This window comes from Equus caballus, chromosome 2, assembly GCF_041296265.1.
Source record: "Equus caballus isolate H_3958 breed thoroughbred chromosome 2, TB-T2T, whole genome shotgun sequence".
In the NCBI taxonomy this organism is placed as follows: domain Eukaryota; kingdom Metazoa; phylum Chordata; class Mammalia; order Perissodactyla; family Equidae; genus Equus; species Equus caballus.
The window spans coordinates 65,826,181-65,843,514 of NC_091685.1; the positions used below are offsets into that span (position 1 = coordinate 65,826,181).

At 53.7% G+C, this 17,334-nt stretch overlaps 1 protein-coding gene across 1 annotated transcript in view; it reads right to left on the bottom strand.

The window, feature by feature from the left end:
- FAM167A (family with sequence similarity 167 member A) overlaps nucleotides 1-16,390 on the bottom strand; it is a 41,538-nt gene extending 25,148 nt beyond the window's left edge. The window contains exons 1-2 of the mRNA XM_001497918.5: nucleotides 15,824-16,390; nucleotides 9,448-9,547 (exon numbers count right to left, since the gene is read on the bottom strand). The gene's annotated coding sequence lies outside the window, so the exon portion shown is untranslated. The remainder of the gene's footprint in view (nucleotides 1-9,447; nucleotides 9,548-15,823) is intronic.
- Between the last annotated feature and the right edge of the window lie 944 nt (nucleotides 16,391-17,334).

Sequence of the window (17,334 nt, forward strand, 5' to 3'; positions counted from 1 at the left end):
GTTACACTTCAAAAACCATTGTTCCTGAGATGCCGAGACCTGTCAGGGCTACGTCAATCATGTCACCAGATGGACCCCTGTGGGCTGTGCTGGGCAGTCATCATATTGGTCCCTCACCTGCTGGGTGGCCTGTGCCAATCTCCGTACCCTTCTGTCCTTCCCTGGAAGCCAAGTGAGATGAAGTCAGTTGACCCCACTCCCCGCTAAACTTTCAGATCTCAATTGTATTTTCACCGTGGTGGGACCAGCAGGTCTGCCACAGGAAGGAGAAAAAGGCTCAGTTTACAAAAACACCACTGTACACCCCAATCTCTTCTCTCCCTGCTCACATTTTAACACCCCTTCCCACAGCTCAGGGCCCCCGTGGTGACCCAGGTTTGACACTGTAACACCCATATGGTGAGATCAAGGGCCAGGGGTTGAATATCTCGGTTATGGTCCCAGATCTGCTACCCACAAGCATCTTGGCCTCAGTTTCCTAATCTGTGCAATGGTGCTCCCCACCCCCATCTGCCTCATAAGGATGCTGCGAGGACCAGCTGGAGTCTCGTACGTGAAAGCCCTCTGCAAACTGTAAAAAGCTGTGCCCACCTGAGGATGATTATTATCATCAAGGCATGTGTGGGACATGGAGAGTCCTGAGTCAGGGACTCACCACTTTAAGGTGCACAGTCACAAGTGACAGGCAGGACCGAGCCCCAGACTGCCTCCTGGTGCCCCCAGCACACTCGGGTGGCGAGGATTTGCTGAAACAGGATCTGTTCTGGTTATCACACGTGTCCCAGAGAGCACTGGATGCCTCTGTGCCCGAGAGGCCCCATGGGGTTCTTCCCTTCCCTCCAGCTGGGCCGGGGAGCTGAGCCAGAATGCTACCCAGGGATGGGGGCACTTAGTGGGCACAGAGCCGGACCCAGACTGAGGTGGTGGAGAGGTGCTGGCTGGGTGCAGGGGAGCAGAGGCCAGCACTGGACAGCTTCCTGGGCTGGAAGGGCAGGAGGGACTTCCCCTTCCTCTGAACAAACAAGGGACTTCAGGGCACAGGCCGTGGGAGGAAGAGCCCTGCAACACCTGGGCCAACAGGCTTTCTTCACATCTGACCCACATCCTTTCTGCTGCGGAGCATCACTTATTCTCTCCCCCTGGGCTTTGTAAATGTGGAGAGCCCAACGAGGAAAACCAAGGACCCTGCCACACCTGGGAGGACGAGGAGCCTCAGGAAAAACAAGATCAGCCTGTAGTCCCACTAGGTTCAGGGGTGTCCCACCAGGCAGGCCCCTGGGCTGCAGGGGAAACCCGAAATTCCCGCAGCAGAGGACAAGCCCCAGAGCCTGTCAGCCTTTTTGCAGCAGTCACCTGACAGAGCCTGGGGACCTACGCTGCGCAGAGGGACGGCTGTTCAAACATGCTGCCTGGCCCGCTCCGGCCCACGGTGGCTGCCACAGCAGAGCCTGTGCCAGCCATGAGCTAATTCCTCTGCTGCCTGGGGAGCCAGGTGGGTGCAGCTCAGTCATTCAGCCAACAACTCGTCTCATTAGGACCTAATCTGTTCACTTGGACAACTTTCAAACCCACCTTCTGGATTGGCTCCTAAGTCAGGGAAGGAGGCAGGGAGCAGGAGACTCATTCTCTCTGTCTCTCTCAAGGGGGAAGGAGGTGGGAGGCCATGCCCGGCAGCGCTGCCTCCCTCCCTATTGCCCTACGTTCTCCTGAGATACTCGAAAGCTACCTCTCTCTGTTTGGACCCACAGGCTCGTGCCTGCTCCTTCCAGTCTGGGGTTCCTCCCTGGAACCCTTTCCTTTCTTCTTCATAATACACAGTCTCTCCAACCAACCCATCCCACTGAATTCCACATTCTTCACACCCCCTGTGACTTTGCACAAGCTGTTCCCTCAGCCTGGAACACCCTTCCCTCCCTTCTACACCTCAGTTCTCAGGGGTTTTCCCCTTCAGGAAGTTTTCCTTGACTCGTCCAAGCTGTGTGTGCCTGGGATGCAACGAGAGCACACGGGACAAACAATTATGTCATCACAACAATACGAGCTAAGGCTTACTCAGAGCGCACCGAGCCAGGCATTGTTGTAAGAGCTGTACATGTACGAACGCATTGAATCCTCAGACCAAGCCCACGAGACAAGCGTTATCATTGTCTCCATTGCACAGATGAGGAAACTGAAGCACAGACTGTCAGGGAGCTTGCCCGAGGTCACAGGAAGAATAAGGGGGGAGGCTGGGACCTGAAGCCCTTGGCTCCAGCCCGGCCCATAACCACTGGGCTTACTAGCCCTTTCAAGCCATAGCACTTCTATTGGGGACTTTCATTATGGTCTCCTCTGCCCAGACTCCGAGCTTCGTGAAGGTGAGAACCGGACTTTGTACCCTGGAAACTCCAGCACTTAGCGGCGTGCTGCTCACCCTAAATGGTCATGGAATGAATGAGTAAACGGAACAGATTCCCCCCACCCCGCCCCACTCACTGCGGCCTATACCTGCTCAAGTCTGAGCCGGTCTGGACAGACTCAGAGAAGCAGAGGAGACCAGGGGTTCCTGTGATGACTCCCTCACCACCTGTCCTCATGGGACCTGTGCCGACCTTAGAGTCCTGGACACAGGCTAGCAGGCCCTGGGAAGACAGGAATAGCCTTGCCCTGCACTGGGTACCAGGACTGGGAGAGGGCAACCAGCACCACAGGTCCAGCTCAAGCACCTCCTCTGGGTCCAGCATCGTGAGGCAATTTCCACCCAGAATCCCCTCCCTCCTCCGGAAAGAGCGTTTATCTTTCTTGTGGGGAGCCCCTCTGTGTGCTTCCTGTGGGACTGACGTTCCCTCTCTCGACTCAGGGTGGTCACATGACGCAAGCTGAGCCAACAAGAAACCTCCTGGGTTTCTGTGCCAGAACCATCCGGAAGCCCTCTGTGTTCCATGCCAGCCGGGGCTGCTGGGGGCCATCTTGCTCACCAGAGGGAGAGGGTGTGCCTGAGGAAAGAAACCCAGCAGATGAGATCGTCTGAGGCCCTCAGTTCGGCCCTACTGGAAGCCACGTCACCTGACCTTGATTATATCGCCTATGGTCTCCTCTCGCTTACACTTGGAACTGGGTTTCTGCCGTTTGTAACCAACATAAGCAGGCGTTGGACAAAGAATATAAAATAACATGGCAGATATCTGTTGATATTTGTCTTTTGTCTGTTCTCCATATCCTGTTTGTAGGCAGCTCCTCATTTTGTGCGGACAGCGGACAGGCTGGGCACCCCTCTTCTCTGAAACCAGAGGATCATGACCCCCTCCTCCCTGGCTGTGTAGTGCTCTGGCCACCAGGTGCGAGCTTGTGACTCGAGTTTAGCCAATCAGATGCCCAGGGCCAGGCCCCTCAATCTGGTAGGCGTAGGGCCAGGAAGGAGGGCCGGTCAGGGTTCATTGCGGCCATGGCGAGCCTCGGAGGCAGATGTGAAGTGCAGGGGAGGTAGCAGCATCTTAGCCAAATCCTGTCGCTAAGGACTGTTGGAGGGTACGGTATTGCGATATAACAGGAAATATGTATTTGGTCTCTGTCCCCAGTTCTCAACACAGAGCTCCTAAAACCCTTGTAATTTCCTAACTGATGAGAGGGATAGGAGTGTTTCTTATTATACTGTTTTTCTCCCCCAGTCCTTGAAACAGCTCCAGAGCAACAAAGGTGAAAGAGGCATCTTTTGTTATTCATAACAAGCCCCTTTCGACCCCACTGAGTTTATGTTAATGAGGTGACTTTTGGAAAGCCCCTAAGGTGGGGGCTGGTTGCCAGGGGAACCAGCCCCGTGATCAGAGGGTTGGAAGTTTCAGCCCCATCTCCGACCTCTGGGGAGGGGAGAGGGCCTGGAAGTTGAGATCAATTGCCAGTGGCCAATGATTTAATTAATCTTGCCCACATAATGAAACCTCCATAAAAACGCTAACCGAAGGAGTCCAGAGAGCTTCCAGGTTGGTGAACAGGTGGAGGTGCTGGGAGGGTGGGGCCTGGAGAGGGCATGGAGGGTCTGCACCCGGTCCCCATACCTTGCCATAGACACCTCTTCCCTCTGGCCAGTAAATGTAAGTCAGTGTTTCCCTGAGTTTTGTGAGCCATGCTAGCAAATTACTAAATCTGAGGAGGGGGTTATGGGCAAGTCCCAATTTATAGCCAGTAGGTCAGAAATACAGATGACAACCTGGGATTAGCAATTGGCATCTCAGGTGTGGGGCAGTCTGTGGGACTGAGCCCTTAACTTGTGAGATCCGACACTAAATTAAGGTAGATAGTGTCAAAATTACCTTAAATTGTAGGACACCCAGTTGGTGTCTGCAGAGAACTGAAGAATCGTTTCGTGTGGAAAACTCACACCTTTGGTGTCAGAAGTGTTCTGAGAGTGTCGTGTGAGTAAAAACCTAGCACTCCACTGAGCTGGTCTCAGAGCATTTAATTTACTCGGCCTTCCACCTCTCTGTTTTTTGGAGGTGCCCCGGGTTCTGCCTGTCTTCTCCCTTGGGTCTTTACCTCCTCCCACTTCTGTGAACACCGTACAATATGGTCATTTTGTGTTGCTTACAACCAAGAACCCTCACCGAACTGAGGGTGGACGTACAATTCATTTGGAAAGACAAAATACGTAACTGAGGGCTAAGTAGTGTCATAAGATAGTATGACAACGAAAAAAGGCTCCCCTCCCCATGTTTTCATGTGTCCCTTGTCACCCCCAGTTGAGAACCACAGGGTGATGACCACTGTCCTCTTAAAGAAGTTTTACTGACAGTCCATCTGCCTTCATAGTTGATATGTTTCCTAATTTACCATCTATTATGGGCAACACCTGATGAGGACGTAGTGACAATTTTCCATATGTGTAAATTTACACTTACACTGCTCCTTCTAGCAGAAGTGCCACCCACGGGTCCTTGTGCATAAATTGGCATGCTCTGGCTTTAGGCTTGGTGACACATGCAGCACACTCAACAGAGCCGCTCTCTTTCAGGGAGTGACCCCCTGGCCTGCCTCAGGAGCGTGACGGCCACCGGAGGGAGGAGGTGAATGAGCAGAGAGGTGGCAGAAGACACAGTGAGGGACACAGAGCGACTGGCAGTGGGCGCCACTGCTGTGCTCTGTCTCCTGCGGGGACATTTCTGCAATGAAGAATTGGCTACACCGTGGCTTAGGCCCCAACAGGATCTGAGTTTCCTCAGCAAGGCAGGTCTTGGGGGACAGGACGTCTTAAGGGTCCATTCCTGCCTTCACACCACCACCCACCCCTGCAACTGTCTGTTACTCACTGCTCTGCTGCTGGAGGCCAGGGCCAGCCTGGACAGTGGGCAGGGCCTCAGACAGTGTGCACAGCAGTGACTGGAAGCCAAGTCAGGTCCACCTCCCACCTCTCAGCAGAGCCACACAGCCCCACCTTCTACCCAAGGCGAAAGCAAGGCCCAGGGGGCCCCAGCTCCCCGGGCTGTGGGTCTGCACTCTGAGGCCGGAGCCCAACTCCCACGGGAGCTGTGAGACTTGAAGAGTCACCTCGCCCCACCTGCCTGGGTCTCGGGCCCCTGTTTTGAAAATGGGCTCATTCCAGCCTCCATTTGTTCCACTCTGCAAAGCCGTAGCAAGGGTGAAACGAGAGTGAGGGGAAAGGGCTTGGCAGACTATAATGCTTTTTATAAACTTAAAAAAAATTCAGCGTGGCTCAGGCCAGAACTCACACCTGAATCTTTTTCTTTCCTTTTCTAAAGCAGCTAATCCCTTTTTTTCCAGGTGGGTGAGGGGTCAGTAGGTCTGGGGCGCAGAGGCAGAGCTGTGACAAGGCAGGCTCTTTCGTCCGGGTTTAATCATAAAACCGCGATGCTTATCTTAACCGGAGAGCCCAGGGGGGGACTCAGGACTGACCTTCGGTGGCCGATGGAAGCTGTGGAATCCCTTCTGTGCTCAGCAAACTTTTGGGAGCACTAATGACTGGGACTGAGAGGCTGGGGGACACAGCTCTGTGCCCCACAGAGCAGCTGCTCACAGGAGCCAGGGAGCTGGGAGGAGCTGCCAGAGAGCGTGTTTTCCCTCCTGTCAGACGTTGCCATGGTGACTGAAGCAGGAGGGGACACCCGCTGGTTGGCCCTACACAGATAGACAGATCATCTTTCCAGGCTCATCTTTATTCGAGGTCTGGGTCTTGGTTGGAGCCGGTGTTGGAAGTGCCTGAGACGGGGGAATGACATCATGCAGGGACCGGACCCTTGACACCAATTGTGTGTGCATGGTGGGGGCGAATTGTGTTGGGACATTATATATATGTGTGTATGTGTGTGGGGGTGTAGGGGTGGGTTATATTGTTGCATGTGTGCTCTGCGTGTGTGGTGGGGGACGCTAGTAAGGGAAGCGGGGAGGTATCAGGGTTGTGCGTGACAGTGGCGTCTTCCTCAAATGCACCCATGATCTACACCCCAGGGCAGAGTGCACCGCAGGAGAATCCCCATTTTCCAATTCCTGGAAGCCATCCCTTTGCTACGTGGATTACTCTGCCAAGCAGCAAACCATTGTGAAGAATCCAGCCATTTCTTCTAAGAGTCTGAGGCTGTGCTCCTTGCCTTCGAGCCTCGGCTCCATCAACTGACTTCCCCCTGCTCTCATGCACCCATGTCACTCAAGTCTGCTCAGGTGTCACCTCCACACAGAGACCAGCTCAGACCATCCTATCAAGATGTCCCCGCTTCATTTTTCTTCATAGCTCTTATCACTCTTAGCTATGATGTTATACAGAGATTTGTTTACTTGTTTGTCATGTGTCTCACCCCTGAGGGCAGTGACTTTCTCTTCTTCACAACCGTGACTCTAGCACTCAGAGCAGTGCCCGACACACAGTAAGTGTTGAGTCAACTCATTGAATGAATGAGGGAAGGACTTCCTGGATAGTCTGTTTTATCCCTTTGTCCATCACTGGCCCACCTGGGAACTTGCTCCTCCTCACTGAGTCTACAGCTCTGGCTCAGAGCTCAGCTGAGGGCTGCCTGCCCCCAAAGCTCTCAAGGACACCCCACCTTCCAGGCCATTCCTCTCTGAATGTTCTCGCCAGCACTGGCTTCCATCACGCCCACTGCACAGTGTACAACCTGGAGCCGTGGGAGTGTCCTCTCTCCCTGACCAGATGTCTAGCTCCTCCATGGGGAGGGGATTACTTCCTCTGTGTGTCCTGAGCACAAGGCTCTGCAAATGCTCAATAAATGCTGAGGATGGTGATGCTGTGAATCAGTGAACAGATTCCAGCCAGAGTTTTCCCACCTCTAGATGGTCTCCTGTCTACAGGAGACCTCCTGAGGGGCCATGGGTAAGGCTTTCAAGGTCAGAATGTTTCTAGTGAGTCTGAATCGGGGGGCAGGGGTGGTTTGGGAGGCTGATCTCAACTTTACGTTTTATCCTTTCCCCATAACCACATAGTTGCCTTTGACTAAGTCTTCCACCCTAGTTCAAACACCAGCTCATTCTCCAGTCTTCTATGCTCTTTCTGAATGGAACTGAGCACTTCCTCTCCAAATATATTTTTTAGCACTTTTCTGCACCAGTCTGATGGACTGACCATTTATCTCCTTGAATCCTATCATCTAGTTACATCTCTGATGAACCTGTTAGGTGGACAGATATGTCTTAGTTGAGCCCCCCCTTCTGTGGGGACCACCCCTGCATCATTCCAGGTGGTTCTGAAGGGACTGTGAGTCAGTCTCTGCCCATCGCCCCCACCCCTAGGAATGCTCACATGATCCAGGCTTAGACATCAGTTAGCCCTTTCCCTGGCAATGGTGACTGGTCCAATGGATATGCACAAGGCCAATCTGAATACTGTCATGGGATTTAAATATAGACACTTGGAGAAATAGGGTATCTTTTCAGCTGCAACAGCTCAGCTGGGAGGATAGAAACCTGGAGTTTCCAGGGTCCATTTTTCTCAGCCTCATGGAGAAAGCCCATTTGCAGGAAGAAGGAATAAGCCTTCGGGAAGAAGAAAGAGAGAGAGACCTGACAACATCTTTTGATCCATTGGACCCAGCCGTGCCCAAAGACCTAAACTTCCCAATTCTATGCACTAACACCTTCACTCCTTCACTTGAGCTGATTTAAGCTGGGCTTCTGTCCTTTGCCATCAAAAAGGCCTGTGTAACCCAGCTTCACTGGATTGTGAGGTCCTGGAGGCAGTCTGTCTCCAGTTCTTCCCCATACTTCTCATAGCTATTTGCTTGGTATAACCAGCTCAACTTTAATGTATATTTTCTATATAAATAAAAGAAATATATAAATGGCCATTTTCTCTCTATCTGAAGATGGAGATAAATGAAAATTCTTAGAATCAAGAGGAAGAGGGGACGAGAACCAGTGGCTACTGTGTGCCAGGCACTGTGCAAATGTCTAGTTGAGCCCTTGAAATGACCCTGAGATAGGACTAGAATTATCCTGACTTTACAGGTCACACGAAGGCAAGTGAAGGAATCATCATTTTGGCCCCAGTCTTCTCAACTCCACCATTGTGACCATGTCCCCAAATGGCTTCATAAGTAGAAAAGTGACAGGAACAAGTCCTTTCAGTGTTTCGATATCTTAAAGCCCAGCATTCTTACAACTCCCAGGGGCAAATAATAACATTTAAATATTCTTATGTCAATGCTTTGTTTTCCTGTAAAATTGATCTGGGCAGGTGAGGAGAATGGGACTCAAGCACCTAGACTGGAGTCCCTCTCTGCTGACACTGGCGAGCGAAGCCACTGCAGCGTGAGGATTTCTCTCCGAGGCAGGAGCCTTTCTCTCAGGGCAGGAGCGGACTGCAGGAAGACCTGAGCCTAAGGAAGGTTCCCCCATTCACAACGCGAACCCCCTCCTCATAAAAGTCATGTGATTTCTTGGAACTAGAGCGGCGTGCTTGGCATGGGACAGACCTCATTTGATCTGTCCATGGTGTTTCTGTTGGGTGGGGGGCTCCCAAGCCAGTCCCAGGGGCAGCTTCATGCCTAGACCTGAGGCTGCCAGTGTGGAGGATGGGCAGATGGGTGTGAGGCCCAGTGCAGGACCCCAGAAGGGGCAGGGAGCCTCGATGGGCTACGATCCTCTCTCCCCTTCACTTTCCTGCTCCAGGCAGCCTCAGGCCACTCCCCAAGGGAGGTCCCAGCACTGCTGCTGGGGATGGGTATGAGGCAACCATTTTGTACAGACCCGGCCCTGGTGGGAGAGAAAAGAGCCCCTGGCCTGGGAGTCAGCTCAGGGCCCATCCCACCCTGAGTGACTGCGGCCCCTCACTTCCCTCTCAGGGCTTCTGCTTCTCCCCTGAGAAATGCACAGTTTGAGTGCAATGGCCTCCACACTTCCTTCTACCCTGACAAACACGCACAGAGTCTAGACCACAGCAGCCAGGGGGGTTGTCGCCACGTCCCGGAGCTGCACCCACGGGGGTGGGGGGCAGAGAGACCCACTTACCTGCGTTCTTCCAGGTGTGTTTCCCAGCGAAGCTCAGTTTGCAACGTGCTCTGCTAATGATTGCACCTCAACTTATCATTCAAGGCTTCTGTTTCCACCCCTGGAAGAGCAAGAGCGATCACAAACATTTTGAAATCACACTGCGGTTTACAAATGTTTTTCGCACACACGATGGACCGGGCTGGAGAGGCCTTTCCGAGAGTTATACCACAGAGAAACCACAAACCAGAGAAGTCACAAGACTTGCCCAGGGTCACACAGCACTGTTTGGGGGACTGGCTGGGCTTGGACCAACATCTTCTGATTCCAAGTTGAGCTTCCGTTGTTTAGAATATGAGGAAACCTTGCTTTGCCTCCCTGGGATATTGTGAGGCAAGAATCTATAAAAATTCTCGTTAAGACCTTTGCACATTCAAAGTGCTCAGTCCATGCTGAATAATTGATGGGCTCTGCTCCTGGCTGCTGAGATCAGACACACAGGCCTCCTGCTGTAAGGCTGGGAATGGGGAAACCTTTATCATTTTGCCCGGTGAAAGAAGTTGCCGAGAAAATCGCCAAGAAAGAGTTGTGCTTGCCTGTCGGTGGGGGGAGAGGCCCTAGCTCCTGGGAGCCATCCATCTAATTTATTGCCTCACCGAAAGAGAGGTGAAAACTCGGGACTGCTGCTGGGCCACCCAGAGTTGCCACCACTGTGTCCCTTCCAGAGCTGCGAGGCCCTGGGAAAGGGCTGCTGTGCTGTGACAGGCAGGGAGAAAGGTGCCTGAGAATCCAGCAGTGCAGTGGGGGAGGAAGCAGGGCAGAATTAGCCATGGGAAACGCAGAGTCTGAAGCAGAGGCTCCTTCCACGAAAACGCCTGACCAGGCAGAGATGTCCAGGAGGGAGCTGAGGCAGCCTGCCGACCGCTGCATGTGACCACAGGATTTTTCTGGCCAAAGGCCATGGCAGCAGGGATTAGGCAGCAGAAAGCAGACACAGAATGGCCTTTAAAGCAATTTGCAGAGATCAAAGCAGAACGCAGTTCAACTGGGTTTTCCAGCTACAAGAACAGGCAACATTTCACAGCTGACTGAAACTCCGGGTACCGTTTCACAGCTAAGGACACTGGGGAGGTACCTCCTCCCCCCGTAGGGTGTGGCCCACCAAAGGATGCCCCAACTGGCATTTGTTTCAGTGCCCAGACAAAGCAGATTTAAGGCTATCCAAATCCACAGGATAATTGGCTCCAACTTCAAATAAATAGAATCAACCAAGTCCCACTCGAATGGGATTTGTTCTGAAGCTTTGCTTTCTATTTCACTCTGCTTTGCAAGTCCCAAAGCCCATTGGTTTTGCAAGGACTTCCTAAGAAGTTTCATGGTGTGCTCCGTGTTTATGCAAGCCCCTCCACCTTCAGATTCCGGCTGGGCGTGCTGACCTCTCAGGGTGGAAGGGTCTTAGCGTTTCCCTGTGTTTGTGGGGGGAGCTTCCCAAGGACTCGGGTGGAGGAGGTGGTTCCCAGCATGTCCAGCTCTGCCTGCAGCTAACCCAAGGTGCAGCACAGCACCCACAGTGGGGCTTGGAGGGGACATTTGTCTCAGGCACCGCATAGGCAGAACAGAAAGTGGGATGTGTGACCCTGCTCCCCACTTGTGTCAGCTTGACTGTTAGCTTGGCTGGGCTGCTGAGCTGCCTGAGTTCCTAACTCACAGAGGGAAGGAATTGGGAGCAGGAGAAAGAGAGAGAGACGGGTTGGTAGTTTCAGGGCTGGGTGTTGGTGGACGCGGGTGGATAGCCCAGTCCTGACGTTAATTCTGTGAACTTGGGTAATCAGTTTAACTCCCTAGGCCTCAGGTGCCTCATCCATGAAATGGGGATCATAACGGAACCCACCTCAAAGCCTTGGAAGGATCCAGCGAGTGTATGTGAATTCTCAGTTATGCCTCTAACAGGACTGTCACCTCCACCCATGACAGTGCTCGGCTGGACCTCTCCTTGGCCTATCGAAAGGGGGGATGGCTGTCAAACCATTAAAGATAGGTCTTGTGTATCTGTGTGCTCCAGAATGTGCAGAAGATCATTTTACTGTCAGCCCAGGATCTGGGCTGCACAGATCGTCTTCTCTCGTCTGCAATCCTAACCAGATCCACACTCCTTGAGGGCAGGACCCTTGTCTTATGCCTCCTTGGTAGGATGTCTATTACTGACCTTAAAACCCTTCACAGAGATGGTGAGATGTTCTCTGTGCTATCTTCCGGCTAGTTGCAACCAGCTGCATTCAACAAGGGTGCATTCTAATCGGGACTCCCCACTCCCAGGCTGGCCCCCTCGTGCAGGGGGTCCGCAGTCCAGAGGGGCTATGGCAAGTGCTTTGGCTGTCTTTCTCTCTGCTCAACACCAGGCATTTGATAACTAGTAGAGTAAATATTAGAAATGCATTCTCCTTGGTGAAAACAGAGGTATTCAAGATATATAGGTCGGCCAGGCAAACTTTGAGGCATTCTTTTTTTTTTCCCCAAAGATTTTATTTTTCCTTTTTCGCCCTAACACCCCCCAGTACATAGTTGCATATTTTCAGTTGTGGGTCCTTCTAGTTGTGGCATGTGGGACGCCTCCTCAGCATGGCTTGATGAACGGTGCCACGTCTGCGCCCAGGATCTGAACTGGCAAAACCCTGGGCTGCCGAAGCGAAGCGCGCAAACTTAACTACTCGGTTACGTGGGTGGCCCCCGAACCACTCTTGACTCTTGAAAGAGCAAGGTGAAGGGATCTAGTGAGATCTCGGGGGAGGTGTGGTCAGGGCGCCTAAAGAGACAGATGGTCGTGACTTCAACCAGCCCCAGAACAGGTGGTATGGACTCTGGTGGACCTGTTTGCTAATAAATAGTTGTTCATAAAATCTCTACACATGCGGCAGAATTTGGTGTAAGGCTTGCTTTCATTCTACCTGACAATGAGGTTTGCCTTCACCTTCCTCAAAGTTTTATTTCAGTGGCTGCCGTCAGACAATATACAAAAGAACACAACACAACAAAACCGGGGAGTCATGCCCAAACCAGTTTAGGTCAGTTCAGAGTACCACAGCGTCCCCGGTGCCTCACACCTGTAAATGCACCCGCAGAGGCTCTGCTGGCTTCCTGGAATGAGGAAATGCTGCTCAGCCCTCAATAAGCTTTGGTCATGGCCAAGGTCACTGTCCGGGCCATTACATACCTGGAAAACCAGCTGTACTTTCCCTTCGAGGTCCCAAGGGACAAGCCCTATGAGGAAGTCTTTGGGGACCCATTACCAGCTCCTACATTTGGATCAGGACACCGAGGGGAATTTCTGGCTGTACTAAAGAGATCACCTTGAAGAAAGGGGGCCTCTGTGCCCTGGAGAAGCTGAACCCCCCACCTCTTCCTGGGGCTCTGCAAAGGCTGCTGGGCAGGGGAGCTGGTGTGAAGGCCCTTGGTGCTGGGGCGCTCACTACGCTCTCCCACGAAAGACAAGAGCCCACCCGCGGGGAAACGGGCTGCTGCTCTCTGCATTCCCTTCTCTGAGGAGTTTGTCATGGGCGAGCACTGTGGGGTGGCGGTGGGTACCGGGGTAGTGTTTAAGAGGAAAGGGTGTGGGCCAGCACAAGCCTCTAACTTCTCCTCTTGCTCATCTTCTCTTTTTTATTTTTTTTTTTTAAAGATTTTATTTTTCTCCTTTTTCTCCCCAAAGCCCCCTGGTACATAGTTGTATATTTCGTTGTGGGTCCTTCTAGTTGTGGCATGTGGGACGCTGCCTCAGCGTGGTCCGATGAGCGGTGCCATGTCCGCGCCCAGGATTCGAACCAACGAAACACTGGGCCGCCTGCAGCGGAGCGCGCGAACCCAACCACTCGGCCACGGGGCCAGCCCCTCATCTTCTCTCTCTTTATCTTTCCTTCCTCTCCCACACCTCTCCAGAGAGAATGGCGGGGAGGGTCAGAGTGGGGAAGCGCTGGGCTTTCACGCACCAGGGTGACTGTCCTGACGGCAGACAAGCTGACATTTGCAGCCTTCCAAACTCGTGTTGGCAACTTGACCCTCCGTGGCAGCTCAAACTCTACAGGATGATTGCAGAGTTCCTTCTAAACACTTTCTCACCTCCAGTCTCTCCTCCTGCTCCCACAGCCCACTGCTCTCTATTTAGCCCACCCTCAGACCTTCAAGGTCTGCGTGAGAATTTGCCTTTCCTTCCTTTCTCCTCACCCCAATCCAAACCCAGGGTACCTTTGCTCATTAAGAGCCATGCTGGTTAATCCTAAAGGATTTCCAGTTAGTGAATGAGAACTTCCCCACCCCTAGTCTGTAAACCAGGCAGTAAACTGCTCAGATTATCATTCATCTTCCACCTTTGCAAGTAGCTCAACACCCCAATCAAGCAGAGAGCCATTGCCAGAGAGAACACAGCTCCCAGAGGGTTCTGGGAATTCCAGACGCTCTTGCAGGGCCAAGGGAGATTTCCACTAGCAAAATTTACCTAGAGAAAACCGCCCGAGCGTGTGAGGAGCCTGCCAAGCAGTTCTCCCTTGTTGGCCTGGGGCTCTGTGGATCTCTCTCAGCAAATAGTTAGGCACTGCCTTAATTTACTTGCCTGCCAGAGTCCCTCTTGGAGGGAGGCCAAGCTGGTAGATATGGAAGTGAGACTGTTAATTTAGTGGAAATCCATGCATGTAATTGGGAGGACAATACGGGAACAAGTGCATGAGAAGTTGGGGGTCTTTGGGCAAGGAGGAAAAGAGAGGCAAGGGAGGACCCTTCTCTCTGCTTCCAGGGAGCAGGGTTGAAGCAAGCCATCCCCCACTGCAGAGCCGTTGAGGCTCCTGATGCAAGAAATGGCTTTCTTGGCTCCACTGGGTCCCTTGAGATGGCAAGGGACCTTCCCAGGTCACAGGACGACCCCGACACACAGCTCTCATTTCATCTGGGTGTGACTGCTTCTTCCCCCTCTCTGGGCCCCTCTCCTCGGATCTCCTAAAGCAGCCTTCCTTTGAGAGCACTGTCTTAGGAGTCAGGCACGTGAGGCTGACTCGCTCTTTCACCAGCCACGTGAGCTGCACCAAGTTACTGAATTTCTTGGAGTTGTGTTGGCAACATGGGGATGTAATGTCCCCTCAAAGGGCAATTGTGAGGATAAAATGATCAGTGGATGCGAAGGCTTCTCGCACAGTGCCTGATGGGTAAATGTGCTCAGGGAAGAGCTGTCATCTTCATCCACTATACAGTTTGTGGCTGCTTTGCCAAGCCCCTTAAACACACGCTGGCAGAAGCTCCCATCCTGTGGATGCAGTCCAGCTAGACACGCCTCGGCCACCTCTGCTCTCTCAGCACTTTGCCCAGCACTTTCTACACTCCATCCCCTGCCTGGTGGGCGGCAGGACTGTCTCCAGGGCATCAGAGGGGCAGCTGGTTTAGAGCCTTGTCTCCCTTGGGCACTTTAGGGATCACCCTGTTGACGAGGACCTGGGCTCCCCTCATCCGGCGCTCACCAGGAACGGCTGGGAGTTGGTGGAAACAATTTGGGACAACCTGCCTGTGGATTTAAGACAGCAGCCGTGGACCACCAACTTAGGACAATCCCACCTTCCAGACCTCTCAGGAGGAACCACACACCATGGAGAATGAAAACCAGACACAGGCAGTAAGAGATTTTTTAAAAAGCAGAACATCCAACCTAAGTTGATGGAAAGAGATTTTTTAAAAAGCAGAACACATCCAACCTGACTTGGTGGAAAGAGACACCCGCCCTGTTGCCTGGAACCACAGACCTTCCTGCTGTCTCCCAGTGACCAGGGGTGCCCAGCCTCACGCTGCCCTGCTCATTCCTGGAGGGCCCTTGGGCTGGGCAGTTCCCTCTGCCCACACTGGCTTCAGCCCTTCAGAGCACCCTTGGGCCCAAGTGCCCTGGGTCACTTCTCCTGAGTTGGGGATTGCATGCTGGGGCCAGGAACTTCCATGTCACCCAGCCTGAAGTAGACAGAGGGGATACGGCGGGCTTGAAGATGACCAGCGGTTTGGGAGCAGACCTGGAGAGACTGAGTGGGGCTCCTCCCTCTCAGACCGCGAACCCCAAATCTCCACCTAGATATTAAGGCTGGAAGAGGCCAGGAGGGAGATGGGAGATGGAATCCAGCCACCACTGTCCCACTCCCCCTGCAGGAAGTGAGCCCTCAGGAGCGGGTGAGGCAGGACCCCGCTCTCCCGCGGGCAGGCGCGGGGTGCCCCCTCCAGGGCGCTTTGGAATCGATACTCCCCCTGCCCCGGGCAGGGCTGCTCCCCGCCACTGTCTGCCCTGGGGACCTGCGGCGCTCTGAGTCCCTTCCCCAGCCACATCACCCCCAGCCCGGCCCCCAGCCCTGGGAACGTCCCCGCCCCTCCGCGAACCCACCTTCGCCGGCGCTCCGCGGCCCCTTCCAGGGGTGTCAGCAGGGTCCCCGCCTCCTCCTCCCGACGCGGGCTCCCGGCTCCGCAGCCTCTGGCCCCGGCCTCGGGGGCTGAGCCGGCTTCTGCCGCCCTTTCTCTCGTGCTCCAGTGAATTCTCAGCACTATTCTTTTTTTAAGGGACTTTTTTTTTTTTTTTTGCGTTGCGTCAGGGCGGTTGCCTGGCGACGGCAGAGCTATTCCACCGCGAGCCCTTTGAGTCCCATCCCCTCCAGCATCTCATTCATGCCGCTCCGCCCGAGGCTGGGGACCTGGGACGCGCAGGGTCCGGGAGCCGCGCAGCCGGGTCCTAAAGCCCTTCTAGTTGCGCGTTCCCGGCCAGGACCTGAACCCAAGCAGCCGCCCCGACGCAAACAGAAGCGAACTACACGCTTTTGCCAAACCCTAGACGAAACCAAACCCAAATACCCATTTTTTTTTTTTTATTAAACCCGAAACCCAGGCAGTTTTCCCCCAAGCATGGCAACGTGGCTTTGCCACTGTCAGCAGTTTGCCTGCGTGGAGGGGGCAGGAGAACCCCCTTCCAGCGTCGGCAAGCCCAGAGCCTGCACTCCACCCACAAGCAGGCTGAGTTCAAACGACCAGCAGCAACTCCCGTCACCCAGCGCCTAACATGTGCCAACAGCGACTCAGCAAGGCAGACGTGGGTATCTCCTCTTTCAGATGAGGAAACTGAGGCTCAGAGAGGCCAGGTAGAAACCAGAGGTTAACTAGAAACAGGTGTTCTTCCAGGTCTGTCTCCCAGACCAGCTGGGAGGAGTCGAGGTGGACCTGCCCCTGCGCAGGTGTTTCCCCGCTAACCACAAGGTGCCTCCTGGGCTATAATACTCTGTGCTGTGTCAACCGCTCACTAGAGATAGTTCTGATCTAAGATCCAGTCCCTGCTCCACCAGAGCCTAGAGCTCCAGGCACCTAAGGCATTACACAGGACAGCAGCCAAGGCTGCCCCATTCTGGCCTTTAGGACCAACCCTCACTGCAGACAGGGGGCTCCAGTCCAGATCCTGGGGCTCCACCTCCTCCTGGGACCCCTGACCCCAGAGCTGATTCCTAAACGTTGACCTCATTCTCAGGGCAGCCTGAGACATGGCCAAGTTCCCCTCCTAGACATTTTGGGTTGGCAGGGTCCTTCGAACTTATCTCATCTACCATCCTCACAACTGCACTGGGGGGGCTGGGCAGGTGTTGTTATCTCCATGAACAGATGTACACACTGAGGCCACGGGGCTGCAAAGTAACCTGCCACAAGTTCCATTCCGGGCAAGTAGCTGGCCTTGTTTTCAATGGCTGCTCAGCCCCACAGATGCCCAAGACCTTTGTGCTGCCCCCTGCTGGCCATGTCCTTCACCGAAAGTCCCTCTCTGGGCCCTGTCCCACTTCCTTCCTTGCCCCTCTCTCTAGGATGCCCTTAAGGGACTTTGTCTAAGAAGAAATCCTGCTCCTGGGAGCACCCCATCAT